The following is a 23576-nucleotide window of genomic DNA, read 5'->3' as shown; positions in this document are numbered from 1 at the left end:
ACTCCACGATGCGTCGACATACGAAATCCACTGCCCAGCTACGCGTCGGCAACCAACAAAATGCCGACCCTGCCAGGATTCGAACCTGGAATCTTCTGATCCGTAGTCAGACGCGTTATCCGTTGCGCCACAGGGCCAGTGGCAGCATTTCTTTCTACGAGGCAAGTGCAATTGGCGAAGAAACGTGTTCTCCATGGCTGAGCAAGCTCCCAAGGAAGGTACCTCTCGTCCAGCTGCGTGGCCGCAGTGCGCCTGCAGAGCTTAGAGCTTGCCACGCATCTGCTCTCGCTGTTCGACAGGTAGCAGAAGGCAAGGCGCGCGTTTTCCCGCGTTTTCTCGACGACCAGAGCCGGTTGATGTGCATGTAAGCGTAGCATATGAAACAAGAATAGCACGAAGCATTGGTAGTCAGGTGCCAAAGTCGCAGTATGGCATCAGGTGGCGATCGTATGTTTCTGTGGCCACCACTGGTTTGCAGCAAAGTGAATACCGCTAACTGAGAACAATGTGTCGTAGCCCCAGTGGCGCAATTGGTTAGCGCACGGTACTTATAAGGCAGTAGCCGTGAGCAATGCCGGGGTTGTGAGTTCGAGCCTCACCTGGGGCATACTTTTATTTCTTAGCAGCTGTCTCTGACAGCAACAGGAGGCTAGGTTTGAGATGTATCAGCTATTTGAGTAACATAATTGTGCATTCGAGACGCTAGCTGCGTATTCCTCGGTAGTATAGTGGTTGGTATCCCCGCCTGTCACGCGGGAGACCGGGGTTCGATTCCCCGCCGGGGAGGCACATCCGATTTTTAATTGCTGCTTTTTCACTCTCCGAACTTAGTGTAGGACGTTTGCGGCTACTTGCACCATATCTCTCGCACACAGGCACCTGTTTACATCGCATCCTCGGTAGTATAGTGGTTAGTATCGCCGCCGGTCACGCGGGAGACCGGGGTTCGATTCCCCGCCGGGGAGATGCGATTTTTATCTCACAAACCCGTTCGAGTGTTGCGCGTATGGGGGTCGTAAGAGCATTAACTTTGCGATCAAGGAGTGTAGTTGGTGCAAAATCTTAAAAAATGCTACATCTTAGGAAGTGGTTCTCGCATTCTTCACACTTCAGAATTACTGGGTTTGCTGTTAACGCTGAATCAAGGCACCCCAGCCGACGCTGTGGGCGTAATAATCGAGCTCGACACAGTCTGCAAAAGAAATAATTTTAGCAGAGCGTGGTTTCGATCCACGGACCTCTGGGTTATGGGCCCAGCACGCTTCCACTGCGCCACTCTGCTGGCTGGGGTTGCGCTGGCTCTTCGCCACGTGACGTGGGACACTTGGAAAGCGTTGTCTGCGTCGCTTTCACACGCCTGTACTTAATTGCGTATCATCTCCCACAGCTCTCAGCTTGACTTGTCTCGACTTTGCTCGACTGACGCTACGCTGACGCTTGCAGGCTGCGATATTTACCACGATTGACTCGACATGCAGCTGCGAGATGCACAGGAGTAACAAAGCACTCCACGATGCGTCGACATACGAAATCCACTGCCCAGCTACGCGTCGGCAACCAACAAAATGCCGACCCTGCCAGGATTCGAACCTGGAATCTTCTGATCCGTAGTCAGACGCGTTATCCGTTGCGCCACAGGGCCAGTGGCAGCATTTCTTTCTACGAGGCAAGTGCAATTGGCGAAGAAACGTGTTCTCCATGGCTGAGCAAGCTCCCAAGGAAGGTACCTCTCGTCCAGCTGCGTGGCCGCAGTGCGCCTGCAGAGCTTAGAGCTTGCCACGCATCTGCTCTCGCTGTTCGACAGGTAGCAGAAGGCAAGGCGCGCGTTTTCCCGCGTTTTCTCGACGACCAGAGCCGGTTGATGTGCATGTAAGCGTAGCATATGAAACAAGAATAGCACGAAGCATTGGTAGTCAGGTGCCAAAGTCGCAGTATGGCATCAGGTGGCGATCGTATGTTTCTGTGGCCACCACTGGTTTGCAGCAAAGTGAATACCGCTAACTGAGAACACTGTGTCGTAGCCCCAGTGGCGCAATTGGTTAGCGCACGGTACTTATAAGGCAGTAGCCGTGAGCAATGCCGGGGTTGTGAGTTCGAGCCTCACCTGGGGCATACTTTTATTTCTTAGCAGCTGTCTCTGACAGCAACAGGAGGCTAGGTTTGAGATGTATCAGCTATTTGAGTAACATAATTGTGCATTCGAGACGCTAGCTGCGTCTTCCTCGGTAGTATAGTGGTTAGTATCCCCGCCTGTCACGCGGGAGACCGGGGTTCGATTCCCCGCCGGGGAGGCACATCCGATTTTTAATTGCTGCTTTTTCACTCTCCGAACTTAGTGTAGGACGTTTGCGGCTACTTGCACCATATCTCTCGCACACAGGCACCTGTTTACATCGCATCCTCGGTAGTATAGTGGTTAGTATCGCCGCCGGTCACGCGGGAGACCGGGGTTCGATTCCCCGCCGGGGAGATGCGATTTTTATCTCACAAACCCGTTCGAGTGTTGCGCGTATGGGGGTCGTAAGAGCATTAACTTTGCGATCAAGGAGTGTAGTTGGTGCAAAATCTTAAAAAATGCTACATCTTAGGAAGTGGTTCTCGCATTCTTCACACTTCAGAATTACTGGGTTTGCTGTTAACGCTGAATCAAGGCACCCCAGCCGACGCTGTGGGCGTAATAATCGAGCTCGACACAGTCTGCAAAAGAAATAATTTTAGCAGAGCGTGGTTTCGATCCACGGACCTCTGGGTTATGGGCCCAGCACGCTTCCACTGCGCCACTCTGCTGGCTGGGGTTGCGCTGGCTCTTCGCCACGTGACGTGGGACACTTGGAAAGCGTTGTCTGCGTCGCTTTCACACGCCTGTACTTAATTGCGTATCATCTCCCACAGCTCTCAGCTTGACTTGTCTCGACTTTGCTCGACTGACGCTACGCTGACGCTTGCAGGCTGCGATATTTACCACGATTGACTCGACATGCAGCTGCGAGATGCACAGGAGTAACAAAGCACTCCACGATGCGTCGACATACGAAATCCACTGCCCAGCTACGCGTCGGCAACCAACAAAATGCCGACCCTGCCAGGATTCGAACCTGGAATCTTCTGATCCGTAGTCAGACGCGTTATCCGTTGCGCCACAGGGCCAGTGGCAGCATTTCTTTCTACGAGGCAAGTGCAATTGGCGAAGAAACGTGTTCTCCATGGCTGAGCAAGCTCCCAAGGAAGGTACCTCTCGTCCAGCTGCGTGGCCGCAGTGCGCCTGCAGAGCTTAGAGCTTGCCACGCATCTGCTCTCGCTGTTCGACAGGTAGCAGAAGGCAAGGCGCGCGTTTTCCCGCGTTTTCTCGACGACCAGAGCCGGTTGATGTGCATGTAAGCGTAGCATATGAAACTAGAATAGCACGAAGCATTGGTAGTCAGGTGCCAAAGTCGCAGTATGGCATCAGGTGGCGATCGTATGTTTCTGTGGCCACCACTGGTTTGCAGCAAAGTGAATACCGCTAACTGAGAACACTGTGTCGTAGCCCCAGTGGCGCAATTGGTTAGCGCACGGTACTTATAAGGCAGTAGCCGTGAGCAATGCCGGGGTTGTGAGTTCGAGCCTCACCTGGGGCATACTTTTATTTCTTAGCAGCTGTCTCTGACAGCAACAGGAGGCTAGGTTTGAGATGTATCAGCTATTTGAGTAACATAATTGTGCATTCGAGACGCTAGCTGCGTCTTCCTCGGTAGTATAGTGGTTAGTATCCCCGCCTGTCACGCGGGAGACCGGGGTTCGATTCCCCGCCGGGGAGGCACATCCGATTTTTAATTGCTGCTTTTTCACTCTCCGAACTTAGTGTAGGACGTTTGCGGCTACTTGCACCATATCTCTCGCACACAGGCACCTGTTTACATCGCATCCTCGGTAGTATAGTGGTTAGTATCGCCGCCGGTCACGCGGGAGACCGGGGTTCGATTCCCCGCCGGGGAGATGCGATTTTTATCTCACAAACCTGTTCGAGTGTTGCGCGTATGGGGGTCGTAAGAGCATTAACTTTGCGATCAAGGAGTGTAGTTGGTGCAAAATCTTAAAAAATGCTACATCTTAGGAAGTGGTTCTCGCATTCTTCACACTTCAGAATTACTGGGTTTGCTGTTAACGCTGAATCAAGGCACCCCAGCCGACGCTGTGGGCGTAATAATCGAGCTCGACACAGTCTGCAAAAGAAATAATTTTAGCAGAGCGTGGTTTCGATCCACGGACCTCTGGGTTATGGGCCCAGCACGCTTCCACTGCGCCACTCTGCTGGCTGGGGTTGCGCTGGCTCTTCGCCACGTGACGTGGGACACTTGGAAAGCGTTGTCTGCGTCGCTTTCACACGCCTGTACTTAATTGCGTATCATCTCCCACAGCTCTCAGCTTGACTTGTCTCGACTTTGCTCGACTGACGCTACGCTGACGCTTGCAGGCTGCGATATTTACCACGATTGACTCGACATGCAGCTGCGAGATGCACAGGAGTAACAAAGCACTCCACGATGCGTCGACATACGAAATCCACTGCCCAGCTACGCGTCGGCAACCAACAAAATGCCGACCCTGCCAGGATTCGAACCTGGAATCTTCTGATCCGTAGTCAGACGCGTTATCCGTTGCGCCACAGGGCCAGTGGCAGCATTTCTTTCTACGAGGCAAGTGCAATTGGCGAAGAAACGTGTTCTCCATGGCTGAGCAAGCTCCCAAGGAAGGTACCTCTCGTCCAGCTGCGTGGCCGCAGTGCGCCTGCAGAGCTTAGAGCTTGCCACGCATCTGCTCTCGCTGTTCGACAGGTAGCAGAAGGCAAGGCGCGCGTTTTCCCGCGTTTTCTCGACGACCAGAGCCGGTTGATGTGCATGTAAGCGTAGCATATGAAACAAGAATAGCACGAAGCATTGGTAGTCAGGTGCCAAAGTCGCAGTATGGCATCAGGTGGCGATCGTATGTTTCTGTGGCCACCACTGGTTTGCAGCAAAGTGAATACCGCTAACTGAGAACACTGTGTCGTAGCCCCAGTGGCGCAATTGGTTAGCGCACGGTACTTATAAGGCAGTAGCCGTGAGCAATGCCGGGGTTGTGAGTTCGAGCCTCACCTGGGGCATACTTTTATTTCTTAGCAGCTGTCTCTGACAGCAACAGGAGGCTAGGTTTGAGATGTATCAGCTATTTGAGTAACATAATTGTGCATTCGAGACGCTAGCTGCGTCTTCCTCGGTAGTATAGTGGTTAGTATCCCCGCCTGTCATGCGGGAGACCGGGGTTCGATTCCCCGCCGGGGAGGCACATCCGATTCTTAATTGCTGCTTTTTCACTCTCCGAACTTAGTGTAGGACGTTTGCGGCTACTTGCAACATATCTCTCGCACACAGGCACCTGTTTACATCGCATCCTCGGTAGTATAGTGGTTAGTATCGCCGCCGGTCACGCGGGAGACCGGGGTTCGATTCCCCGCCGGGGAGATGCGATTTTTATCTCACAAACCTGTTCGAGTGTTGCGCGTATGGGGGTCGTAAGAGCATTAACTTTGCGATCAAGGAGTGTAGTTGGTGCAAAATCTTAAAAAATGCTACATCTTAGGAAGTGGTTCTCGCATTCTTCACACTTCAGAATTACTGGGTTTGCTGTTAACGCTGAATCAAGGCACCCCAGCCGACGCTGTGGGCGTAATAATCGAGCTCGACACAGTCTGCAAAAGAAATAATTTTAGCAGAGCGTGGTTTCGATCCACGGACCTCTGGGTTATGGGCCCAGCACGCTTCCACTGCGCCACTCTGCTGGCTGGGGTTGCGCTGGCTCTTCGCCACGTGACGTGGGACACTTGGAAAGCGTTGTCTGCGTCGCTTTCACACGCCTGTACTTAATTGCGTATCATCTCCCACAGCTCTCAGCTTGACTTGTCTCGACTTTGCTCGACTGACGCTACGCTGACGCTTGCAGGCTGCGATATTTACCACGATTGACTCGACATGCAGCTGCGAGATGCACAGGAGTAACAAAGCACTCCACGATGCGTCGACATACGAAATCCACTGCCCAGCTACGCGTCGGCAACCAACAAAATGCCGACCCTGCCAGGATTCGAACCTGGAATCTTCTGATCCGTAGTCAGACGCGTTATCCGTTGCGCCACAGGGCCAGTGGCAGCATTTCTTTCTACGAGGCAAGTGCAATTGGCGAAGAAACGTGTTCTCCATGGCTGAGCAAGCTCCCAAGGAAGGTACCTCTCGTCCAGCTGCGTGGCCGCAGTGCGCCTGCAGAGCTTAGAGCTTGCCACGCATCTGCTCTCGCTGTTCGACAGGTAGCAGAAGGCAAGGCGCGCGTTTTCCCGCGTTTTCTCGACGACCAGAGCCGGTTGATGTGCATGTAAGCGTAGCATATGAAACAAGAATAGCACGAAGCATTGGTAGTCAGGTGCCAAAGTCGCAGTATGGCATCAGGTGGCGATCGTATGTTTCTGTGGCCACCACTGGTTTGCAGCAAAGTGAATACCGCTAACTGAGAACACTGTGTCGTAGCCCCAGTGGCGCAATTGGTTAGCGCACGGTACTTATAAGGCAGTAGCCGTGAGCAATGCCGGGGTTGTGAGTTCGAGCCTCACCTGGGGCATACTTTTATTTCTTAGCAGCTGTCTCTGACAGCAACAGGAGGCTAGGTTTGAGATGTATCAGCTATTTGAGTAACATAATTGTGCATTCGAGACGCTAGCTGCGTCTTCCTCGGTAGTATAGTGGTTAGTATCCCCGCCTGTCATGCGGGAGACCGGGGTTCGATTCCCCGCCGGGGAGGCACATCCGATTCTTAATTGCTGCTTTTTCACTCTCCGAACTTAGTGTAGGACGTTTGCGGCTACTTGCAACATATCTCTCGCACACAGGCACCTGTTTACATCGCATCCTCGGTAGTATAGTGGTTAGTATCGCCGCCGGTCACGCGGGAGACCGGGGTTCGATTCCCCGCCGGGGAGATGCGATTTTTATCTCACAAACCTGTTCGAGTGTTGCGCGTATGGGGGTCGTAAGAGCATTAACTTTGCGATCAAGGAGTGTAGTTGGTGCAAAATCTTAAAAAATGCTACATCTTAGGAAGTGGTTCTCGCATTCTTCACACTTCAGAATTACTGGGTTTGCTGTTAACGCTGAATCAAGGCACCCCAGCCGACGCTGTGGGCGTAATAATCGAGCTCGACACAGTCTGCAAAAGAAATAATTTTAGCAGAGCGTGGTTTCGATCCACGGACCTCTGGGTTATGGGCCCAGCACGCTTCCACTGCGCCACTCTGCTGGCTGGGGTTGCGCTGGCTCTTCGCCACGTGACGTGGGACACTTGGAAAGCGTTGTCTGCGTCGCTTTCACACGCCTGTACTTAATTGCGTATCATCTCCCACAGCTCTCAGCTTGACTTGTCTCGACTTTGCTCGACTGACGCTACGCTGACGCTTGCAGGCTGCGATATTTACCACGATTGACTCGACATGCAGCTGCGAGATGCACAGGAGTAACAAAGCACTCCACGATGCGTCGACATACGAAATCCACTGCCCAGCTACGCGTCGGCAACCAACAAAATGCCGACCCTGCCAGGATTCGAACCTGGAATCTTCTGATCCGTACTCAGACGCGTTATCCGTTGCGCCACAGGGCCAGTGGCAGCATTTCTTTCTACGAGGCAAGTGCAATTGGCGAAGAAACGTGTTCTCCATGGCTGAGCAAGCTCCCAAGGAAGGTACCTCTCGTCCAGCTGCGTGGCCGCAGTGCGCCTGCAGAGCTTAGAGCTTGCCACGCATCTGCTCTCGCTGTTCGACAGGTAGCAGAAGGCAAGGCGCGCGTTTTCCCGCGTTTTCTCGACGACCAGAGCCGGTTGATGTGCATGTAAGCGTAGCATATGAAACAAGAATAGCACGAAGCATTGGTAGTCAGGTGCCAAAGTCGCAGTATGGCATCAGGTGGCGATCGTATGTTTCTGTGGCCACCACTGGTTTGCAGCAAAGTGAATACCGCTAACTGAGAACACTGTGTCGTAGCCCCAGTGGCGCAATTGGTTAGCGCACGGTACTTATAAGGCAGTAGCCGTGAGCAATGCCGGGGTTGTGAGTTCGAGCCTCACCTGGGGCATACTTTTATTTCTTAGCAGCTGTCTCTGACAGCAACAGGAGGCTAGGTTTGAGATGTATCAGCTATTTGAGTAACATAATTGTGCATTCGAGACGCTAGCTGCGTCTTCCTCGGTAGTATAGTGGTTAGTATCCCCGCCTGTCACGCGGGAGACCGGGGTTCGATTCCCCGCCGGGGAGGCACATCCGATTTTTAATTGCTGCTTTTTCACTCTCCGAACTTAGTGTAGGACGTTTGCGGCTACTTGCACCATATCTCTCGCACACAGGCACCTGTTTACATCGCATCCTCGGTAGTATAGTGGTTAGTATCGCCGCCGGTCACGCGGGAGACCGGGGTTCGATTCCCCGCCGGGGAGATGCGATTTTTATCTCACAAACCTGTTCGAGTGTTGCGCGTATGGGGGTCGTAAGAGCATTAACTTTGCGATCAAGGAGTGTAGTTGGTGCAAAATCTTAAAAAATGCTACATCTTAGGAAGTGGTTCTCGCATTCTTCACACTTCAGAATTACTGGGTTTGCTGTTAACGCTGAATCAAGGCACCCCAGCCGACGCTGTGGGCGTAATAATCGAGCTCGACACAGTCTGCAAAAGAAATAATTTTAGCAGAGCGTGGTTTCGATCCACGGACCTCTGGGTTATGGGCCCAGCACGCTTCCACTGCGCCACTCTGCTGGCTGGGGTTGCGCTGGCTCTTCGCCACGTGACGTGGGACACTTGGAAAGCGTTGTCTGCGTCGCTTTCACACGCCTGTACTTAATTGCGTATCATCTCCCACAGCTCTCAGCTTGACTTGTCTCGACTTTGCTCGACTGACGCTACGCTGACGCTTGCAGGCTGCGATATTTACCACGATTGACTCGACATGCAGCTGCGAGATGCACAGGAGTAACAAAGCACTCCACGATGCGTCGACATACGAAATCCACTGCCCAGCTACGCGTCGGCAACCAACAAAATGCCGACCCTGCCAGGATTCGAACCTGGAATCTTCTGATCCGTAGTCAGACGCGTTATCCGTTGCGCCACAGGGCCAGTGGCAGCATTTCTTTCTACGAGGCAAGTGCAATTGGCGAAGAAACGTGTTCTCCATGGCTGAGCAAGCTCCCAAGGAAGGTACCTCTCGTCCAGCTGCGTGGCCGCAGTGCGCCTGCAGAGCTTAGAGCTTGCCACGCATCTGCTCTCGCTGTTCGACAGGTAGCAGAAGGCAAGGCGCGCGTTTTCCCGCGTTTTCTCGACGACCAGAGCCGGTTGATGTGCATGTAAGCGTAGCATATGAAACAAGAATAGCACGAAGCATTGGTAGTCAGGTGCCAAAGTCGCAGTATGGCATCAGGTGGCGATCGTATGTTTCTGTGGCCACCACTGGTTTGCAGCAAAGTGAATACCGCTAACTGAGAACACTGTGTCGTAGCCCCAGTGGCGCAATTGGTTAGCGCACGGTACTTATAAGGCAGTAGCCGTGAGCAATGCCGGGGTTGTGAGTTCGAGCCTCACCTGGGGCATACTCTTATTTCTTAGCAGCTGTCTCTGACAGCAACAGGAGGCTAGGTTTGAGATGTATCAGCTATTTGAGTAACATAATTGTGCATTCGAGACGCTAGCTGCGTCTTCCTCGGTAGTATAGTGGTTAGTATCCCCGCCTGTCATGCGGGAGACCGGGGTTCGATTCCCCGCCGGGGAGGCACATCCGATTCTTAATTGCTGCTTTTTCACTCTCCGAACTTAGTGTAGGACGTTTGCGGCTACTTGCAACATATCTCTCGCACACAGGCACCTGTTTACATCGCATCCTCGGTAGTATAGTGGTTAGTATCGCCGCCGGTCACGCGGGAGACCGGGGTTCGATTCCCCGCCGGGGAGATGCGATTTTTATCTCACAAACCTGTTCGAGTGTTGCGCGTATGGGGGTCGTAAGAGCATTAACTTTGCGATCAAGGAGTGTAGTTGGTGCAAAATCTTAAAAAATGCTACATCTTAGGAAGTGGTTCTCGCATTCTTCACACTTCAGAATTACTGGGTTTGCTGTTAACGCTGAATCAAGGCACCCCAGCCGACGCTGTGGGCGTAATAATCGAGCTCGACACAGTCTGCAAAAGAAATAATTTTAGCAGAGCGTGGTTTCGATCCACGGACCTCTGGGTTATGGGCCCAGCACGCTTCCACTGCGCCACTCTGCTGGCTGGGGTTGCGCTGGCTCTTCGCCACGTGACGTGGGACACTTGGAAAGCGTTGTCTGCGTCGCTTTCACACGCCTGTACTTAATTGCGTATCATCTCCCACAGCTCTCAGCTTGACTTGTCTCGACTTTGCTCGACTGACGCTACGCTGACGCTTGCAGGCTGCGATATTTACCACGATTGACTCGACATGCAGCTGCGAGATGCACAGGAGTAACAAAGCACTCCACGATGCGTCGACATACGAAATCCACTGCCCAGCTACGCGTCGGCAACCAACAAAATGCCGACCCTGCCAGGATTCGAACCTGGAATCTTCTGATCCGTAGTCAGACGCGTTATCCGTTGCGCCACAGGGCCAGTGGCAGCATTTCTTTCTACGAGGCAAGTGCAATTGGCGAAGAAACGTGTTCTCCATGGCTGAGCAAGCTCCCAAGGAAGGTACCTCTCGTCCAGCTGCGTGGCCGCAGTGCGCCTGCAGAGCTTAGAGCTTGCCACGCATCTGCTCTCGCTGTTCGACAGGTAGCAGAAGGCAAGGCGCGCGTTTTCCCGCGTTTTCTCGACGACCAGAGCCGGTTGATGTGCATGTAAGCGTAGCATATGAAACAAGAATAGCACGAAGCATTGGTAGTCAGGTGCCAAAGTCGCAGTATGGCATCAGGTGGCGATCGTATGTTTCTGTGGCCACCACTGGTTTGCAGCAAAGTGAATACCGCTAACTGAGAACACTGTGTCGTAGCCCCAGTGGCGCAATTGGTTAGCGCACGGTACTTATAAGGCAGTAGCCGTGAGCAATGCCGGGGTTGTGAGTTCGAGCCTCACCTGGGGCATACTTTTATTTCTTAGCAGCTGTCTCTGACAGCAACAGGAGGCTAGGTTTGAGATGTATCAGCTATTTGAGTAACATAATTGTGCATTCGAGACGCTAGCTGCGTCTTCCTCGGTAGTATAGTGGTTAGTATCCCCGCCTGTCACGCGGGAGACCGGGGTTCGATTCCCCGCCGGGGAGGCACATCCGATTTTTAATTGCTGCTTTTTCACTCTCCGAACTTAGTGTAGGACGTTTGCGGCTACTTGCACCATATCTCTCGCACACAGGCACCTGTTTACATCGCATCCTCGGTAGTATAGTGGTTAGTATCGCCGCCGGTCACGCGGGAGACCGGGGTTCGATTCCCCGCCGGGGAGATGCGATTTTTATCTCACAAACCCGTTCGAGTGTTGCGCGTATGGGGGTCGTAAGAGCATTAACTTTGCGATCAAGGAGTGTAGTTGGTGCAAAATCTTAAAAAATGCTACATCTTAGGAAGTGGTTCTCGCATTCTTCACACTTCAGAATTACTGGGTTTGCTGTTAACGCTGAATCAAGGCACCCCAGCCGACGCTGTGGGCGTAATAATCGAGCTCGACACAGTCTGCAAAAGAAATAATTTTAGCAGAGCGTGGTTTCGATCCACGGACCTCTGGGTTATGGGCCCAGCACGCTTCCACTGCGCCACTCTGCTGGCTGGGGTTGCGCTGGCTCTTCGCCACGTGACGTGGGACACTTGGAAAGCGTTGTCTGCGTCGCTTTCACACGCCTGTACTTAATTGCGTATCATCTCCCACAGCTCTCAGCTTGACTTGTCTCGACTTTGCTCGACTGACGCTACGCTGACGCTTGCAGGCTGCGATATTTACCACGATTGACTCGACATGCAGCTGCGAGATGCACAGGAGTAACAAAGCACTCCACGATGCGTCGACATACGAAATCCACTGCCCAGCTACGCGTCGGCAACCAACAAAATGCCGACCCTGCCAGGATTCGAACCTGGAATCTTCTGATCCGTAGTCAGACGCGTTATCCGTTGCGCCACAGGGCCAGTGGCAGCATTTCTTTCTACGAGGCAAGTGCAATTGGCGAAGAAACGTGTTCTCCATGGCTGAGCAAGCTCCCAAGGAAGGTACCTCTCGTCCAGCTGCGTGGCCGCAGTGCGCCTGCAGAGCTTAGAGCTTGCCACGCATCTGCTCTCGCTGTTCGACAGGTAGCAGAAGGCAAGGCGCGCGTTTTCCCGCGTTTTCTCGACGACCAGAGCCGGTTGATGTGCATGTAAGCGTAGCATATGAAACAAGAATAGCACGAAGCATTGGTAGTCAGGTGCCAAAGTCGCAGTATGGCATCAGGTGGCGATCGTATGTTTCTGTGGCCACCACTGGTTTGCAGCAAAGTGAATACCGCTAACTGAGAACACTGTGTCGTAGCCCCAGTGGCGCAATTGGTTAGCGCACGGTACTTATAAGGCAGTAGCCGTGAGCAATGCCGGGGTTGTGAGTTCGAGCCTCACCTGGGGCATACTTTTATTTCTTAGCAGCTGTCTCTGACAGCAACAGGAGGCTAGGTTTGAGATGTATCAGCTATTTGAGTAACATAATTGTGCATTCGAGACGCTAGCTGCGTCTTCCTCGGTAGTATAGTGGTTAGTATCCCCGCCTGTCACGCGGGAGACCGGGGTTCGATTCCCCGCCGGGGAGGCACATCCGATTTTTAATTGCTGCTTTTTCACTCTCCGAACTTAGTGTAGGACGTTTGCGGCTACTTGCACCATATCTCTCGCACACAGGCACCTGTTTACATCGCATCCTCGGTAGTATAGTGGTTAGTATCGCCGCCGGTCACGCGGGAGACAGGGGTTCGATTCCCCGCCGGGGAGATGCGATTTTTATCTCACAAACCCGTTCGAGTGTTGCGCGTATGGGGGTCGTAAGAGCATTAACTTTGCGATCAAGGAGTGTAGTTGGTGCAAAATCTTAAAAAATGCTACATCTTAGGAAGTGGTTCTCGCATTCTTCACACTTCAGAATTACTGGGTTTGCTGTTAACGCTGAATCAAGGCACCCCAGCCGACGCTGTGGGCGTAATAATCGAGCTCGACACAGTCTGCAAAAGAAATAATTTTAGCAGAGCGTGGTTTCGATCCACGGACCTCTGGGTTATGGGCCCAGCACGCTTCCACTGCGCCACTCTGCTGGCTGGGGTTGCGCTGGCTCTTCGCCACGTGACGTGGGACACTTGGAAAGCGTTGTCTGCGTCGCTTTCACACGCCTGTACTTAATTGCGTATCATCTCCCACAGCTCTCAGCTTGACTTGTCTCGACTTTGCTCGACTGACGCTACGCTGACGCTTGCAGGCTGCGATATTTACCACGATTGACTCGACATGCAGCTGCGAGATGCACAGGAGTAACAAAGCACTCCACGATGCGTCGACATACGAAATCCACTGCCCAGCTACGCGTCGGCAACCAACAAAATGCCGACCCTGCCAGGATTCGAACCTGGAATCTTCTGATCCGTAGTCAGACGCGTTATCCGTTGCGCCACAGGGCCAGTGGCAGCATTTCTTTCTACGAGGCAAGTGCAATTGGCGAAGAAACGTGTTCTCCATGGCTGAGCAAGCTCCCAAGGAAGGTACCTCTCGTCCAGCTGCGTGGCCGCAGTGCGCCTGCAGAGCTTAGAGCTTGCCACGCATCTGCTCTCGCTGTTCGACAGGTAGCAGAAGGCAAGGCGCGCGTTTTCCCGCGTTTTCTCGACGACCAGAGCCGGTTGATGTGCATGTAAGCGTAGCATATGAAACAAGAATAGCACGAAGCATTGGTAGTCAGGTGCCAAAGTCGCAGTATGGCATCAGGTGGCGATCGTATGTTTCTGTGGCCACCACTGGTTTGCAGCAAAGTGAATACCGCTAACTGAGAACACTGTGTCGTAGCCCCAGTGGCGCAATTGGTTAGCGCACGGTACTTATAAGGCAGTAGCCGTGAGCAATGCCGGGGTTGTGAGTTCGAGCCTCACCTGGGGCATACTTTTATTTCTTAGCAGCTGTCTCTGACAGCAACAGGAGGCTAGGTTTGAGATGTATCAGCTATTTGAGTAACATAATTGTGCATTCGAGACGCTAGCTGCGTCTTCCTCGGTAGTATAGTGGTTAGTATCCCCGCCTGTCACGCGGGAGACCGGGGTTCGATTCCCCGCCGGGGAGGCACATCCGATTTTTAATTGCTGCTTTTTCACTCTCCGAACTTAGTGTAGGACGTTTGCGGCTACTTGCACCATATCTCTCGCACACAGGCACCTGTTTACATCGCATCCTCGGTAGTATAGTGGTTAGTATCGCCGCCGGTCACGCGGGAGACCGGGGTTCGATTCCCCGCCGGGGAGATGCGATTTTTATCTCACAAACCCGTTCGAGTGTTGCGCGTATGGGGGTCGTAAGAGCATTAACTTTGCGATCAAGGAGTGTAGTTGGTGCAAAATCTTAAAAAATGCTACATCTTAGGAAGTGGTTCTCGCATTCTTCACACTTCAGAATTACTGGGTTTGCTGTTAACGCTGAATCAAGGCACCCCAGCCGACGCTGTGGGCGTAATAATCGAGCTCGACACAGTCTGCAAAAGAAATAATTTTAGCAGAGCGTGGTTTCGATCCACGGACCTCTGGGTTATGGGCCCAGCACGCTTCCACTGCGCCACTCTGCTGGCTGGGGTTGCGCTGGCTCTTCGCCACGTGACGTGGGACACTTGGAAAGCGTTGTCTGCGTCGCTTTCACACGCCTGTACTTAATTGCGTATCATCTCCCACAGCTCTCAGCTTGACTTGTCTCGACTTTGCTCGACTGACGCTACGCTGACGCTTGCAGGCTGCGATATTTACCACGATTGACTCGACATGCAGCTGCGAGATGCACAGGAGTAACAAAGCACTCCACGATGCGTCGACATACGAAATCCACTGCCCAGCTACGCGTCGGCAACCAACAAAATGCCGACCCTGCCAGGATTCGAACCTGGAATCTTCTGATCCGTAGTCAGACGCGTTATCCGTTGCGCCACAGGGCCAGTGGCAGCATTTCTTTCTACGAGGCAAGTGCAATTGGCGAAGAAACGTGTTCTCCATGGCTGAGCAAGCTCCCAAGGAAGGTACCTCTCGTCCAGCTGCGTGGCCGCAGTGCGCCTGCAGAGCTTAGAGCTTGCCACGCATCTGCTCTCGCTGTTCGACAGGTAGCAGAAGGCAAGGCGCGCGTTTTCCCGCGTTTTCTCGACGACCAGAGCCGGTTGATGTGCATGTAAGCGTAGCATATGAAACAAGAATAGCACGAAGCATTGGTAGTCAGGTGCCAAAGTCGCAGTATGGCATCAGGTGGCGATCGTATGTTTCTGTGGCCACCACTGGTTTGCAGCAAAGTGAATACCGCTAACTGAGAACACTGTGTCGTAGCCCCAGTGGCGCAATTGGTTAGCGCACGGTACTTATAAGGCAGTAGCCGTGAGCAATGCCGGGGTTGTGAGTTCGAGCCTCACCTGGGGCATACTTTTATTTCTTAGCAGCTGTCTCTGACAGCAACAGGAGGCTAGGTTTGAGATGTATCAGCTATTTGAGTAACATAATTGTGCATTCGAGACGCTAGCTGCGTCTTCCTCGGTAGTATAGTGGTTAGTATCCCCGCCTGTCACGCGGGAGACCGGGGTTCGATTCCCCGCCGGGGAGGCACATCCGATTTTTAATTGCTGCTTTTTCACTCTCCGAACTTAGTGTAGGACGTTTGCGGCTACTTGCACCATATCTCTCGCACACAGGCACCTGTTTACATCGCATCCTCGGTAGTATAGTGGTTAGTATCGCCGCCGGTCACGCGGGAGACAGGGGTTCGATTCCCCGCCGGGGAGATGCGATTTTTATCTCACAAACCCGTTCGAGTGTTGCGCGTATGGGGGTCGTAAGAGCATTAACTTTGCGATCAAGGAGTGTAGTTGGTGCAAAATCTTAAAAAATGCTACATCTTAGGAAGTGGTTCTCGCATTCTTCACACTTCAGAATTACTGGGTTTGCTGTTAACGCTGAATCAAGGCACCCCAGCCGACGCTGTGGGCGTAATAATCGAGCTCGACACAGTCTGCAAAAGAAATAATTTTAGCAGAGCGTGGTTTCGATCCACGGACCTCTGGGTTATGGGCCCAGCACGCTTCCACTGCGCCACTCTGCTGGCTGGGGTTGCGCTGGCTCTTCGCCACGTGACGTGGGACACTTGGAAAGCGTTGTCTGCGTCGCTTTCACACGCCTGTACTTAATTGCGTATCATCTCCCACAGCTCTCAGCTTGACTTGTCTCGACTTTGCTCGACTGACGCTACGCTGACGCTTGCAGGCTGCGATATTTACCACGATTGACTCGACATGCAGCTGCGAGATGCACAGGAGTAACAAAGCACTCCACGATGCGTCGACATACGAAATCCACTGCCCAGCTACGCGTCGGCAACCAACAAAATGCCGACCCTGCCAGGATTCGAACCTGGAATCTTCTGATCCGTAGTCAGACGCGTTATCCGTTGCGCCACAGGGCCAGTGGCAGCATTTCTTTCTACGAGGCAAGTGCAATTGGCGAAGAAACGTGTTCTCCATGGCTGAGCAAGCTCCCAAGGAAGGTACCTCTCGTCCAGCTGCGTGGCCGCAGTGCGCCTGCAGAGCTTAGAGCTTGCCACGCATCTGCTCTCGCTGTTCGACAGGTAGCAGAAGGCAAGGCGCGCGTTTTCCCGCGTTTTCTCGACGACCAGAGCCGGTTGATGTGCATGTAAGCGTAGCATATGAAACAAGAATAGCACGAAGCATTGGTAGTCAGGTGCCAAAGTCGCAGTATGGCATCAGGTGGCGATCGTATGTTTCTGTGGCCACCACTGGTTTGCAGCAAAGTGAATACCGCTAACTGAGAACACTGTGTCGTAGCCCCAGTGGCGCAATTGGTTAGCGCACGGTACTTATAAGGCAGTAGCCGTGAGCAATGCCGGGGTTGTGAGTTCGAGCCTCACCTGGGGCATACTTTTATTTCTTAGCAGCTGTCTCTGACAGCAACAGAAGGCTAGGTTTGAGATGTATCAGCTATTTGAGTAACATAATTGTGCATTCGAGACGCTAGCTGCGTCTTCCTCGGTAGTATAGTGGTTAGTATCCCCGCCTGTCACGCGGGAGACCGGGGTTCGATTCCCCGCCGGGGAGGCACATCCGATTTTTAATTGCTGCTCTATCACTCGCCGAACTTAGTGTAGGACGTTTGCGGCTACTTGCACCATATCTCTCGCACACAGGCACCTGTTTACATCGCATCCTCGGTAGTATAGTGGTTAGTATCCCCGCCTGTCACGCGGGAGACCGGGGTTCGATTCCCCGCCGGGGAGATGCGATTTTTATCTCACAAACCCGTTCGAGTGTTGCGCGTATGGGGGTCGTAAGAGCATTAACTTTGCGATCAAGGAGTGTAGTTGGTGCAAAATCTTAAAAAATGCTACATCTTAGGAAGTGGTTCTCGCATTCTTCACACTTCAGAATTACTGGGTTTGCTGTTAACGCTGAATCAAGGCACCCCAGCCGACGCTGTGGGCGTAATAATCGAGCTCGACACAGTCTGCAAAAGAAATAATTTTAGCAGAGCGTGGTTTCGATCCACGGACCTCTGGGTTATGGGCCCAGCACGCTTCCACTGCGCCACTCTGCTGGCTGGGGTTGCGCTGGCTCTTCGCCACGTGACGTGGGACACTTGGAAAGCGTTGTCTGCGTCGCTTTCACACGCCTGTACTTAATTGCGTATCATCTCCCACAGCTCTCAGCTTGACTTGTCTCGACTTTGCTCGACTGACGCTACGCTGACGCTTGCAGGCTGCGATATTTACCACGATTGACTCGACATGCAGCTGCGAGATGCACAGGAGTAACAAAGCACTCCACGATGCGTCGACATACGAAATCCACTGCCCAGCTACGCGTCGGCAACCAACAAAATGCCGACCCTGCCAGGATTCGAACCTGGAATCTTCTGATCCGTAGTCAGACGCGTTATCCGTTGCGCCACAGGGCCAGTGGCAGCATTTCTTTCTACGAGGCAAGTGCAATTGGCGAAGAAACGTGTTCTCCATGGCTGAGCAAGCTCCCAAGGAAGGTACCTCTCGTCCAGCTGCGTGGCCGCAGTGCGCCTGCAGAGCTTAGAGCTTGCCACGCATCTGCTCTCGCTGTTCGACAGGTAGCAGAAGGCAAGGCGCGCGTTTTCCCGCGTTTTCTCGACGACCAGAGCCGGTTGATGTGCATGTAAGCGTAGCATATGAAACAAGAATAGCACGAAGCATTGGTAGTCAGGTGCCAAAGTCGCAGTATGGCATCAGGTGGCGATCGTATGTTTCTGTGGCCACCACTGGTTTGCAGCAAAGTGAATACCGCTAACTGAAAACACTGTGTCGTAGCCCCAGTGGCGCAATTGGTTAGCGCACGGTACTTATAAGGCAGTAGCCGTGAGCAATGCCGGGGTTGTGAGTTCGAGCCTCACCTGGGGCATACTTTTATTTCTTAGCAGCTGTCTCTGACAGCAACAGGAGGCTAGGTTTGAGATGTATCAGCTATTTGAGTAACATAATTGTGCATTCGAGACGCTAGCTGCGTCTTCCTCGGTAGTATAGTGGTTAGTATCCCCGCCTGTCACGCGGGAGACCGGGGTTCGATTCCCCGCCGGGGAGGCACATCCGATTTTTAATTGCTGCTTTTTCACTCTCCGAACTTAGTGTAGGACGTTTGCGGCTACTTGCACCATATCTCTCGCACACAGGCACCTGTTTACATCGCATCCTCGGTAGTATAGTGGTTAGTATCGCCGCCGGTCACGCGGGAGACCGGGGTTAGATTCCCCGCCGGGGAGATGCGATTTTTATCTCACAAACCCGTTCGAGTGTTGCGCGTATGGGGGTCGTAAGAGCATTAACTTTGCGATCAAGGAGTGTAGTTGGTGCAAAATCTTAAAAAATGCTACATCTTAGGAAGTGGTTCTCGCATTCTTCACACTTCAGAATTACTGGGTTTGCTGTTAACGCTGAATCAAGGCACCCCAGCCGACGCTGTGGGCGTAATAATCGAGCTCGACACAGTCTGCAAAAGAAATAATTTTAGCAGAGCGTGGTTTCGATCCACGGACCTCTGGGTTATGGGCCCAGCACGCTTCCACTGCGCCACTCTGCTGGCTGGGGTTGCGCTGGCTCTTCGCCACGTGACGTGGGACACTTGGAAAGCGTTGTCTGCGTCGCTTTCACACGCCTGTACTTAATTGCGTATCATCTCCCACAGCTCTCAGCTTGACTTGTCTCGACTTTGCTCGACTGACGCTACGCTGACGCTTGCAGGCTGCGATATTTACCACGATTGACTCGACATGCAGCTGCGAGATGCACAGGAGTAACAAAGCACTCCACGATGCGTCGACATACGAAATCCACTGCCCAGCTACGCGTCGGCAACCAACAAAATGCCGACCCTGCCAGGATTCGAACCTGGAATCTTCTGATCCGTAGTCAGACGCGTTATCCGTTGCGCCACAGGGCCAGTGGCAGCATTTCTTTCTACGAGGCAAGTGCAATTGGCGAAGAAACGTGTTCTCCATGGCTGAGCAAGCTCCCAAGGAAGGTACCTCTCGTCCAGCTGCGTGGCCGCAGTGCGCCTGCAGAGCTTAGAGCTTGCCACGCATCTGCTCTCGCTGTTCGACAGGTAGCAGAAGGCAAGGCGCGCGTTTTCCCGCGTTTTCTCGACGACCAGAGCCGGTTGATGTGCATGTAAGCGTAGCATATGAAACAAGAATAGCACGAAGCATTGGTAGTCAGGTGCCAAAGTCGCAGTATGGCATCAGGTGGCGATCGTATGTTTCTGTGGCCACCACTGGTTTGCAGCAAAGTGAATACCGCTAACTGAGAACACTGTGTCGTAGCCCCAGTGGCGCAATTGGTTAGCGCACGGTACTTATAAGGCAGTAGCCGTGAGCAATGCCGGGGTTGTGAGTTCGAGCCTCACCTGGGGCATACTTTTATTTCTTAGCAGCTGTCTCTGACAGCAACAGGAGGCTAGGTTTGAGATGTATCAGCTATTTGAGTAACATAATTGTGCATTCGAGACGCTAGCTGCGTCTTCCTCGGTAGTGTAGTGGTTAGTATCCCCGCCTGTCACGCGAGAGACCGGGGTTCGATTCCCCGCCGGGGAGGCACATCCGATTTTTAATTGCTGCTTTTTCACTCTCCGAACTTAGTGTAGGACGTTTGCGGCTACTTGCACCATATCTCTCGCACACAGGCACCTGTTTACATCGCATCCTCGGTAGTATAGTGGTTAGTATCGCCGCCGGTCACGCGGGAGACCGGGGTTCGATTCCCCGCCGGGGAGATGCGATTTTTATCTCACAAACCTGTTCGAGTGTTGCGCGTATGGGGGTCGTAAGAGCATTAACTTTGCGATCAAGGAGTGTAGTTGGTGCAAAATCTTAAAAAATGCTACATCTTAGGAAGTGGTTCTCGCATTCTTCACACTTCAGAATTACTGGGTTTGCTGTTAACGCTGAATCAAGGCACCCCAGCCGACGCTGTGGGCGTAATAATCGAGCTCGACACAGTCTGCAAAAGAAATAATTTTAGCAGAGCGTGGTTTCGATCCACGGACCTCTGGGTTATGGGCCCAGCACGCTTCCACTGCGCCACTCTGCTGGCTGGGGTTGCGCTGGCTCTTCGCCACGTGACGTGGGACACTTGGAAAGCGTTGTCTGCGTCGCTTTCACACGCCTGTACTTAATTGCGTATCATCTCCCACAGCTCTCAGCTTGACTTGTCTCGACTTTGCTCGACTGACGCTACGCTGACGCTTGCAGGCTGCGATATTTACCACGATTGACTCGACATGCAGCTGCGAGATGCACAGGAGTAACAAAGCACTCCACGATGCGTCGACATACGAAATCCACTGCCCAGCTACGCGTCGGCAACCAACAAAATGCCGACCCTGCCAGGATTCGAACCTGGAATCTTCTGATCCGTAGTCAGACGCGTTATCCGTTGCGCCACAGGGCCAGTGGCAGCATTTCTTTCTACGAGGCAAGTGCAATTGGCGAAGAAACGTGTTCTCCATGGCTGAGCAAGCTCCCAAGGAAGGTACCTCTCGTCCAGCTGCGTGGCCGCAGTGCGCCTGCAGAGCTTAGAGCTTGCCACGCATCTGCTCTCGCTGTTCGACAGGTAGCAGAAGGCAAGGCGCGCGTTTTCCCGCGTTTTCTCGACGACCAGAGCCGGTTGATGTGCATGTAAGCGTAGCATATGAAACAAGAATAGCACGAAGCATTGGTAGTCAGGTGCCAAAGTCGCAGTATGGCATCAGGTGGCGATCGTATGTTTCTGTGGCCACCACTGGTTTGCAGCAAAGTGAATACCGCTAACTGAGAACACTGTGTCGTAGCCCCAGTGGCGCAATTGGTTAGCACACGGTACTTATAAGGCAGTAGCCGTGAGCAATGCCGGGGTTGTGAGTTCGAGCCTCACCTGGGGCATACTTTTATTTCTTAGCAGCTGTCTCTGACAGCAACAGGAGGCTAGGTTTGAGATGTATCAGCTATTTGAGTAACATAATTGTGCATTCGAGACGCTAGCTGCGTCTTCCTCGGTAGTGTAGTGGTTAGTATCCCCGCCTGTCACGCGAGAGACCGGGGTTCGATTCCCCGCCGGGGAGGCACATCCGATTTTTAATTGCTGCTTTTTCACTCTCCGAACTTAGTGTAGGACGTTTGCGGCTACTTGCACCATATCTCTCGCACACAGGCACCTGTTTACATCGCATCCTCGGTAGTATAGTGGTTAGTATCGCCGCCGGTCACGCGGGAGACCGGGGTTCGATTCCCCGCCGGGGAGATGCGATTTTTATCTCACAAACCTGTTCGAGTGTTGCGCGTATGGGGGTCGTAAGAGCATTAACTTTGCGATCAAGGAGTGTAGTTGGTGCAAAATCTTAAAAAATGCTACATCTTAGGAAGTGGTTCTCGCATTCTTCACACTTCAGAATTACTGGGTTTGCTGTTAACGCTGAATCAAGGCACCCCAGCCGACGCTGTGGGCGTAATAATCGAGCTCGACACAGTCTGCAAAAGAAATAATTTTAGCAGAGCGTGGTTTCGATCCACGGACCTCTGGGTTATGGGCCCAGCACGCTTCCACTGCGCCACTCTGCTGGCTGGGGTTGCGCTGGCTCTTCGCCACGTGACGTGGGACACTTGGAAAGCGTTGTCTGCGTCGCTTTCACACGCCTGTACTTAATTGCGTATCATCTCCCACAGCTCTCAGCTTGACTTGTCTCGACTTTGCTCGACTGACGCTACGCTGACGCTTGCAGGCTGCGATATTTACCACGATTGACTCGACATGCAGCTGCGAGATGCACAGGAGTAACAAAGCACTCCACGATGCGTCGACATACGAAATCCACTGCCCAGCTACGCGTCGGCAACCAACAAAATGCCGACCCTGCCAGGATTCGAACCTGGAATCTTCTGATCCGTAGTCAGACGCGTTATCCGTTGCGCCACAGGGCCAGTGGCAGCATTTCTTTCTACGAGGCAAGTGCAATTGGCGAAGAAACGTGTTCTCCATGGCTGAGCAAGCTCCCAAGGAAGGTACCTCTCGTCCAGCTGCGTGGCCGCAGTGCGCCTGCAGAGCTTAGAGCTTGCCACGCATCTGCTCTCGCTGTTCGACAGGTAGCAGAAGGCAAGGCGCGCGTTTTCCCGCGTTTTCTCGACGACCAGAGCCGGTTGATGTGCATGTAAGCGTAGCATATGAAACAAGAATAGCACGAAGCATTGGTAGTCAGGTGCCAAAGTCGCAGTATGGCATCAGGTGGCGATCGTATGTTTCTGTGGCCACCACTGGTTTGCAGCAAAGTGAATACCGCTAACTGAGAACACTGTGTCGTAGCCCCAGTGGCGCAATTGGTTAGCGCACGGTACTTATAAGGCAGTAGCCGTGAGCAATGCCGGGGTTGTGAGTTCGAGCCTCACCTGGGGCATACTTTTATTTCTTAGCAGCTGTCTCTGACAGCAACAGGAGGCTAGGTTTGAGATGTATCAGCTATTTGAGTAACATAATTGTGCATTCGAGACGCTAGCTGCGTCTTCCTCGGTAGTGTAGTGGTTAGTATCCCCGCCTGTCACGCGAGAGACCGGGGTTCGATTCCCCGCCGGGGAGGCACATCCGATTTTTAATTGCTGCTTTTTCACTCTCCGAACTTAGTGTAGGACGTTTGCGGCTACTTGCACCATATCTCTCGCACACAGGCACCTGTTTACATCGCATCCTCGGTAGTATAGTGGTTAGTATCGCCGCCGGTCACGCGGGAGACCGGGGTTCGATTCCCCGCCGGGGAGATGCGATTTTTATCTCACAAACCTGTTCGAGTGTTG

At 52.9% G+C, this 23576-nt stretch overlaps 64 non-coding genes across 64 annotated transcripts; 33 read left to right on the top strand and 31 right to left on the bottom strand.

Annotated features, from left to right (window-relative positions):
- Window positions 1-64: 64 nt before the first annotated feature.
- Window positions 65-137, bottom strand: Trnar-acg (transfer RNA arginine (anticodon ACG)). Its single transcript has one exon. It is a non-coding gene; the product is annotated as a tRNA-Arg (tRNA).
- A 378-nt stretch (window positions 138-515) lies between these two features.
- On the top strand, window positions 516-607 carry Trnai-uau (transfer RNA isoleucine (anticodon UAU)). The gene is given in 2 exon segments: window positions 516-553; window positions 572-607. It is a non-coding gene; the product is annotated as a tRNA-Ile (tRNA).
- Window positions 608-714: 107 nt separating this feature from the next.
- Trnad-guc (transfer RNA aspartic acid (anticodon GUC)) lies at window positions 715-786 on the top strand. Its single transcript has one exon. It is a non-coding gene; the product is annotated as a tRNA-Asp (tRNA).
- A 424-nt stretch (window positions 787-1210) lies between these two features.
- Trnam-cau (transfer RNA methionine (anticodon CAU)) lies at window positions 1211-1282 on the bottom strand. Its single transcript has one exon. It is a non-coding gene; the product is annotated as a tRNA-Met (tRNA).
- Window positions 1283-1569: 287 nt separating this feature from the next.
- Window positions 1570-1642, bottom strand: Trnar-acg (transfer RNA arginine (anticodon ACG)). The gene has a single exon. It is a non-coding gene; the product is annotated as a tRNA-Arg (tRNA).
- A 378-nt stretch (window positions 1643-2020) lies between these two features.
- Window positions 2021-2112, top strand: Trnai-uau (transfer RNA isoleucine (anticodon UAU)). The gene is given in 2 exon segments: window positions 2021-2058; window positions 2077-2112. It is a non-coding gene; the product is annotated as a tRNA-Ile (tRNA).
- A 107-nt stretch (window positions 2113-2219) lies between these two features.
- On the top strand, window positions 2220-2291 carry Trnad-guc (transfer RNA aspartic acid (anticodon GUC)). The gene has a single exon. It is a non-coding gene; the product is annotated as a tRNA-Asp (tRNA).
- Window positions 2292-2715: 424 nt separating this feature from the next.
- On the bottom strand, window positions 2716-2787 carry Trnam-cau (transfer RNA methionine (anticodon CAU)). The gene has a single exon. It is a non-coding gene; the product is annotated as a tRNA-Met (tRNA).
- A 287-nt stretch (window positions 2788-3074) lies between these two features.
- Window positions 3075-3147, bottom strand: Trnar-acg (transfer RNA arginine (anticodon ACG)). The gene has a single exon. It is a non-coding gene; the product is annotated as a tRNA-Arg (tRNA).
- Window positions 3148-3525: 378 nt separating this feature from the next.
- Window positions 3526-3617, top strand: Trnai-uau (transfer RNA isoleucine (anticodon UAU)). The gene is given in 2 exon segments: window positions 3526-3563; window positions 3582-3617. It is a non-coding gene; the product is annotated as a tRNA-Ile (tRNA).
- A 107-nt stretch (window positions 3618-3724) lies between these two features.
- On the top strand, window positions 3725-3796 carry Trnad-guc (transfer RNA aspartic acid (anticodon GUC)). The gene has a single exon. It is a non-coding gene; the product is annotated as a tRNA-Asp (tRNA).
- Window positions 3797-4220: 424 nt separating this feature from the next.
- On the bottom strand, window positions 4221-4292 carry Trnam-cau (transfer RNA methionine (anticodon CAU)). The gene has a single exon. It is a non-coding gene; the product is annotated as a tRNA-Met (tRNA).
- A 287-nt stretch (window positions 4293-4579) lies between these two features.
- On the bottom strand, window positions 4580-4652 carry Trnar-acg (transfer RNA arginine (anticodon ACG)). Its single transcript has one exon. It is a non-coding gene; the product is annotated as a tRNA-Arg (tRNA).
- A 378-nt stretch (window positions 4653-5030) lies between these two features.
- Trnai-uau (transfer RNA isoleucine (anticodon UAU)) lies at window positions 5031-5122 on the top strand. Its single transcript is given in 2 exon segments — window positions 5031-5068; window positions 5087-5122. It is a non-coding gene; the product is annotated as a tRNA-Ile (tRNA).
- A 107-nt stretch (window positions 5123-5229) lies between these two features.
- Trnad-guc (transfer RNA aspartic acid (anticodon GUC)) lies at window positions 5230-5301 on the top strand. The gene has a single exon. It is a non-coding gene; the product is annotated as a tRNA-Asp (tRNA).
- A 424-nt stretch (window positions 5302-5725) lies between these two features.
- Trnam-cau (transfer RNA methionine (anticodon CAU)) lies at window positions 5726-5797 on the bottom strand. Its single transcript has one exon. It is a non-coding gene; the product is annotated as a tRNA-Met (tRNA).
- A 287-nt stretch (window positions 5798-6084) lies between these two features.
- On the bottom strand, window positions 6085-6157 carry Trnar-acg (transfer RNA arginine (anticodon ACG)). The gene has a single exon. It is a non-coding gene; the product is annotated as a tRNA-Arg (tRNA).
- Window positions 6158-6535: 378 nt separating this feature from the next.
- Window positions 6536-6627, top strand: Trnai-uau (transfer RNA isoleucine (anticodon UAU)). Its single transcript is given in 2 exon segments — window positions 6536-6573; window positions 6592-6627. It is a non-coding gene; the product is annotated as a tRNA-Ile (tRNA).
- Window positions 6628-6734: 107 nt separating this feature from the next.
- Window positions 6735-6806, top strand: Trnad-guc (transfer RNA aspartic acid (anticodon GUC)). Its single transcript has one exon. It is a non-coding gene; the product is annotated as a tRNA-Asp (tRNA).
- A 424-nt stretch (window positions 6807-7230) lies between these two features.
- Trnam-cau (transfer RNA methionine (anticodon CAU)) lies at window positions 7231-7302 on the bottom strand. Its single transcript has one exon. It is a non-coding gene; the product is annotated as a tRNA-Met (tRNA).
- Window positions 7303-7589: 287 nt separating this feature from the next.
- On the bottom strand, window positions 7590-7662 carry Trnar-acg (transfer RNA arginine (anticodon ACG)). The gene has a single exon. It is a non-coding gene; the product is annotated as a tRNA-Arg (tRNA).
- A 378-nt stretch (window positions 7663-8040) lies between these two features.
- On the top strand, window positions 8041-8132 carry Trnai-uau (transfer RNA isoleucine (anticodon UAU)). Its single transcript is given in 2 exon segments — window positions 8041-8078; window positions 8097-8132. It is a non-coding gene; the product is annotated as a tRNA-Ile (tRNA).
- A 107-nt stretch (window positions 8133-8239) lies between these two features.
- On the top strand, window positions 8240-8311 carry Trnad-guc (transfer RNA aspartic acid (anticodon GUC)). The gene has a single exon. It is a non-coding gene; the product is annotated as a tRNA-Asp (tRNA).
- Window positions 8312-8735: 424 nt separating this feature from the next.
- On the bottom strand, window positions 8736-8807 carry Trnam-cau (transfer RNA methionine (anticodon CAU)). Its single transcript has one exon. It is a non-coding gene; the product is annotated as a tRNA-Met (tRNA).
- Window positions 8808-9094: 287 nt separating this feature from the next.
- On the bottom strand, window positions 9095-9167 carry Trnar-acg (transfer RNA arginine (anticodon ACG)). Its single transcript has one exon. It is a non-coding gene; the product is annotated as a tRNA-Arg (tRNA).
- Window positions 9168-9545: 378 nt separating this feature from the next.
- On the top strand, window positions 9546-9637 carry Trnai-uau (transfer RNA isoleucine (anticodon UAU)). Its single transcript is given in 2 exon segments — window positions 9546-9583; window positions 9602-9637. It is a non-coding gene; the product is annotated as a tRNA-Ile (tRNA).
- A 107-nt stretch (window positions 9638-9744) lies between these two features.
- Trnad-guc (transfer RNA aspartic acid (anticodon GUC)) lies at window positions 9745-9816 on the top strand. Its single transcript has one exon. It is a non-coding gene; the product is annotated as a tRNA-Asp (tRNA).
- Window positions 9817-10240: 424 nt separating this feature from the next.
- Trnam-cau (transfer RNA methionine (anticodon CAU)) lies at window positions 10241-10312 on the bottom strand. The gene has a single exon. It is a non-coding gene; the product is annotated as a tRNA-Met (tRNA).
- Window positions 10313-10599: 287 nt separating this feature from the next.
- On the bottom strand, window positions 10600-10672 carry Trnar-acg (transfer RNA arginine (anticodon ACG)). The gene has a single exon. It is a non-coding gene; the product is annotated as a tRNA-Arg (tRNA).
- A 378-nt stretch (window positions 10673-11050) lies between these two features.
- On the top strand, window positions 11051-11142 carry Trnai-uau (transfer RNA isoleucine (anticodon UAU)). Its single transcript is given in 2 exon segments — window positions 11051-11088; window positions 11107-11142. It is a non-coding gene; the product is annotated as a tRNA-Ile (tRNA).
- A 107-nt stretch (window positions 11143-11249) lies between these two features.
- Trnad-guc (transfer RNA aspartic acid (anticodon GUC)) lies at window positions 11250-11321 on the top strand. Its single transcript has one exon. It is a non-coding gene; the product is annotated as a tRNA-Asp (tRNA).
- Window positions 11322-11745: 424 nt separating this feature from the next.
- On the bottom strand, window positions 11746-11817 carry Trnam-cau (transfer RNA methionine (anticodon CAU)). Its single transcript has one exon. It is a non-coding gene; the product is annotated as a tRNA-Met (tRNA).
- A 287-nt stretch (window positions 11818-12104) lies between these two features.
- Window positions 12105-12177, bottom strand: Trnar-acg (transfer RNA arginine (anticodon ACG)). Its single transcript has one exon. It is a non-coding gene; the product is annotated as a tRNA-Arg (tRNA).
- A 378-nt stretch (window positions 12178-12555) lies between these two features.
- Window positions 12556-12647, top strand: Trnai-uau (transfer RNA isoleucine (anticodon UAU)). Its single transcript is given in 2 exon segments — window positions 12556-12593; window positions 12612-12647. It is a non-coding gene; the product is annotated as a tRNA-Ile (tRNA).
- A 107-nt stretch (window positions 12648-12754) lies between these two features.
- On the top strand, window positions 12755-12826 carry Trnad-guc (transfer RNA aspartic acid (anticodon GUC)). Its single transcript has one exon. It is a non-coding gene; the product is annotated as a tRNA-Asp (tRNA).
- Window positions 12827-13250: 424 nt separating this feature from the next.
- Window positions 13251-13322, bottom strand: Trnam-cau (transfer RNA methionine (anticodon CAU)). The gene has a single exon. It is a non-coding gene; the product is annotated as a tRNA-Met (tRNA).
- A 287-nt stretch (window positions 13323-13609) lies between these two features.
- Trnar-acg (transfer RNA arginine (anticodon ACG)) lies at window positions 13610-13682 on the bottom strand. Its single transcript has one exon. It is a non-coding gene; the product is annotated as a tRNA-Arg (tRNA).
- Window positions 13683-14060: 378 nt separating this feature from the next.
- Window positions 14061-14152, top strand: Trnai-uau (transfer RNA isoleucine (anticodon UAU)). The gene is given in 2 exon segments: window positions 14061-14098; window positions 14117-14152. It is a non-coding gene; the product is annotated as a tRNA-Ile (tRNA).
- Window positions 14153-14259: 107 nt separating this feature from the next.
- Trnad-guc (transfer RNA aspartic acid (anticodon GUC)) lies at window positions 14260-14331 on the top strand. Its single transcript has one exon. It is a non-coding gene; the product is annotated as a tRNA-Asp (tRNA).
- Window positions 14332-14755: 424 nt separating this feature from the next.
- Trnam-cau (transfer RNA methionine (anticodon CAU)) lies at window positions 14756-14827 on the bottom strand. The gene has a single exon. It is a non-coding gene; the product is annotated as a tRNA-Met (tRNA).
- Window positions 14828-15114: 287 nt separating this feature from the next.
- Window positions 15115-15187, bottom strand: Trnar-acg (transfer RNA arginine (anticodon ACG)). Its single transcript has one exon. It is a non-coding gene; the product is annotated as a tRNA-Arg (tRNA).
- A 378-nt stretch (window positions 15188-15565) lies between these two features.
- Window positions 15566-15657, top strand: Trnai-uau (transfer RNA isoleucine (anticodon UAU)). Its single transcript is given in 2 exon segments — window positions 15566-15603; window positions 15622-15657. It is a non-coding gene; the product is annotated as a tRNA-Ile (tRNA).
- A 107-nt stretch (window positions 15658-15764) lies between these two features.
- On the top strand, window positions 15765-15836 carry Trnad-guc (transfer RNA aspartic acid (anticodon GUC)). Its single transcript has one exon. It is a non-coding gene; the product is annotated as a tRNA-Asp (tRNA).
- Window positions 15837-16260: 424 nt separating this feature from the next.
- Window positions 16261-16332, bottom strand: Trnam-cau (transfer RNA methionine (anticodon CAU)). The gene has a single exon. It is a non-coding gene; the product is annotated as a tRNA-Met (tRNA).
- Window positions 16333-16619: 287 nt separating this feature from the next.
- Window positions 16620-16692, bottom strand: Trnar-acg (transfer RNA arginine (anticodon ACG)). The gene has a single exon. It is a non-coding gene; the product is annotated as a tRNA-Arg (tRNA).
- Window positions 16693-17070: 378 nt separating this feature from the next.
- On the top strand, window positions 17071-17162 carry Trnai-uau (transfer RNA isoleucine (anticodon UAU)). Its single transcript is given in 2 exon segments — window positions 17071-17108; window positions 17127-17162. It is a non-coding gene; the product is annotated as a tRNA-Ile (tRNA).
- A 107-nt stretch (window positions 17163-17269) lies between these two features.
- On the top strand, window positions 17270-17341 carry Trnad-guc (transfer RNA aspartic acid (anticodon GUC)). Its single transcript has one exon. It is a non-coding gene; the product is annotated as a tRNA-Asp (tRNA).
- Window positions 17342-17448: 107 nt separating this feature from the next.
- Trnad-guc (transfer RNA aspartic acid (anticodon GUC)) lies at window positions 17449-17520 on the top strand. Its single transcript has one exon. It is a non-coding gene; the product is annotated as a tRNA-Asp (tRNA).
- Window positions 17521-17765: 245 nt separating this feature from the next.
- Window positions 17766-17837, bottom strand: Trnam-cau (transfer RNA methionine (anticodon CAU)). Its single transcript has one exon. It is a non-coding gene; the product is annotated as a tRNA-Met (tRNA).
- Window positions 17838-18124: 287 nt separating this feature from the next.
- Window positions 18125-18197, bottom strand: Trnar-acg (transfer RNA arginine (anticodon ACG)). Its single transcript has one exon. It is a non-coding gene; the product is annotated as a tRNA-Arg (tRNA).
- Window positions 18198-18575: 378 nt separating this feature from the next.
- Trnai-uau (transfer RNA isoleucine (anticodon UAU)) lies at window positions 18576-18667 on the top strand. Its single transcript is given in 2 exon segments — window positions 18576-18613; window positions 18632-18667. It is a non-coding gene; the product is annotated as a tRNA-Ile (tRNA).
- A 107-nt stretch (window positions 18668-18774) lies between these two features.
- Trnad-guc (transfer RNA aspartic acid (anticodon GUC)) lies at window positions 18775-18846 on the top strand. Its single transcript has one exon. It is a non-coding gene; the product is annotated as a tRNA-Asp (tRNA).
- A 424-nt stretch (window positions 18847-19270) lies between these two features.
- Trnam-cau (transfer RNA methionine (anticodon CAU)) lies at window positions 19271-19342 on the bottom strand. Its single transcript has one exon. It is a non-coding gene; the product is annotated as a tRNA-Met (tRNA).
- A 287-nt stretch (window positions 19343-19629) lies between these two features.
- On the bottom strand, window positions 19630-19702 carry Trnar-acg (transfer RNA arginine (anticodon ACG)). The gene has a single exon. It is a non-coding gene; the product is annotated as a tRNA-Arg (tRNA).
- A 378-nt stretch (window positions 19703-20080) lies between these two features.
- Trnai-uau (transfer RNA isoleucine (anticodon UAU)) lies at window positions 20081-20172 on the top strand. The gene is given in 2 exon segments: window positions 20081-20118; window positions 20137-20172. It is a non-coding gene; the product is annotated as a tRNA-Ile (tRNA).
- A 107-nt stretch (window positions 20173-20279) lies between these two features.
- On the top strand, window positions 20280-20351 carry Trnad-guc (transfer RNA aspartic acid (anticodon GUC)). The gene has a single exon. It is a non-coding gene; the product is annotated as a tRNA-Asp (tRNA).
- A 424-nt stretch (window positions 20352-20775) lies between these two features.
- Trnam-cau (transfer RNA methionine (anticodon CAU)) lies at window positions 20776-20847 on the bottom strand. The gene has a single exon. It is a non-coding gene; the product is annotated as a tRNA-Met (tRNA).
- A 287-nt stretch (window positions 20848-21134) lies between these two features.
- Trnar-acg (transfer RNA arginine (anticodon ACG)) lies at window positions 21135-21207 on the bottom strand. Its single transcript has one exon. It is a non-coding gene; the product is annotated as a tRNA-Arg (tRNA).
- Window positions 21208-21585: 378 nt separating this feature from the next.
- On the top strand, window positions 21586-21677 carry Trnai-uau (transfer RNA isoleucine (anticodon UAU)). The gene is given in 2 exon segments: window positions 21586-21623; window positions 21642-21677. It is a non-coding gene; the product is annotated as a tRNA-Ile (tRNA).
- A 107-nt stretch (window positions 21678-21784) lies between these two features.
- Window positions 21785-21856, top strand: Trnad-guc (transfer RNA aspartic acid (anticodon GUC)). The gene has a single exon. It is a non-coding gene; the product is annotated as a tRNA-Asp (tRNA).
- Window positions 21857-22280: 424 nt separating this feature from the next.
- Trnam-cau (transfer RNA methionine (anticodon CAU)) lies at window positions 22281-22352 on the bottom strand. The gene has a single exon. It is a non-coding gene; the product is annotated as a tRNA-Met (tRNA).
- Window positions 22353-22639: 287 nt separating this feature from the next.
- Window positions 22640-22712, bottom strand: Trnar-acg (transfer RNA arginine (anticodon ACG)). Its single transcript has one exon. It is a non-coding gene; the product is annotated as a tRNA-Arg (tRNA).
- Window positions 22713-23090: 378 nt separating this feature from the next.
- Trnai-uau (transfer RNA isoleucine (anticodon UAU)) lies at window positions 23091-23182 on the top strand. The gene is given in 2 exon segments: window positions 23091-23128; window positions 23147-23182. It is a non-coding gene; the product is annotated as a tRNA-Ile (tRNA).
- Window positions 23183-23289: 107 nt separating this feature from the next.
- On the top strand, window positions 23290-23361 carry Trnad-guc (transfer RNA aspartic acid (anticodon GUC)). The gene has a single exon. It is a non-coding gene; the product is annotated as a tRNA-Asp (tRNA).
- Window positions 23362-23576: the final 215 nt, after the last annotated feature.

Source organism: Schistocerca serialis, chromosome 9, assembly GCF_023864345.2.
Source record: "Schistocerca serialis cubense isolate TAMUIC-IGC-003099 chromosome 9, iqSchSeri2.2, whole genome shotgun sequence".
Lineage (NCBI taxonomy): Eukaryota > Metazoa > Arthropoda > Insecta > Orthoptera > Acrididae > Schistocerca > Schistocerca serialis.
Note: the sequence above shows the minus strand (reverse complement) of the source record. Positions and strands in the feature narration are given on the sequence as shown.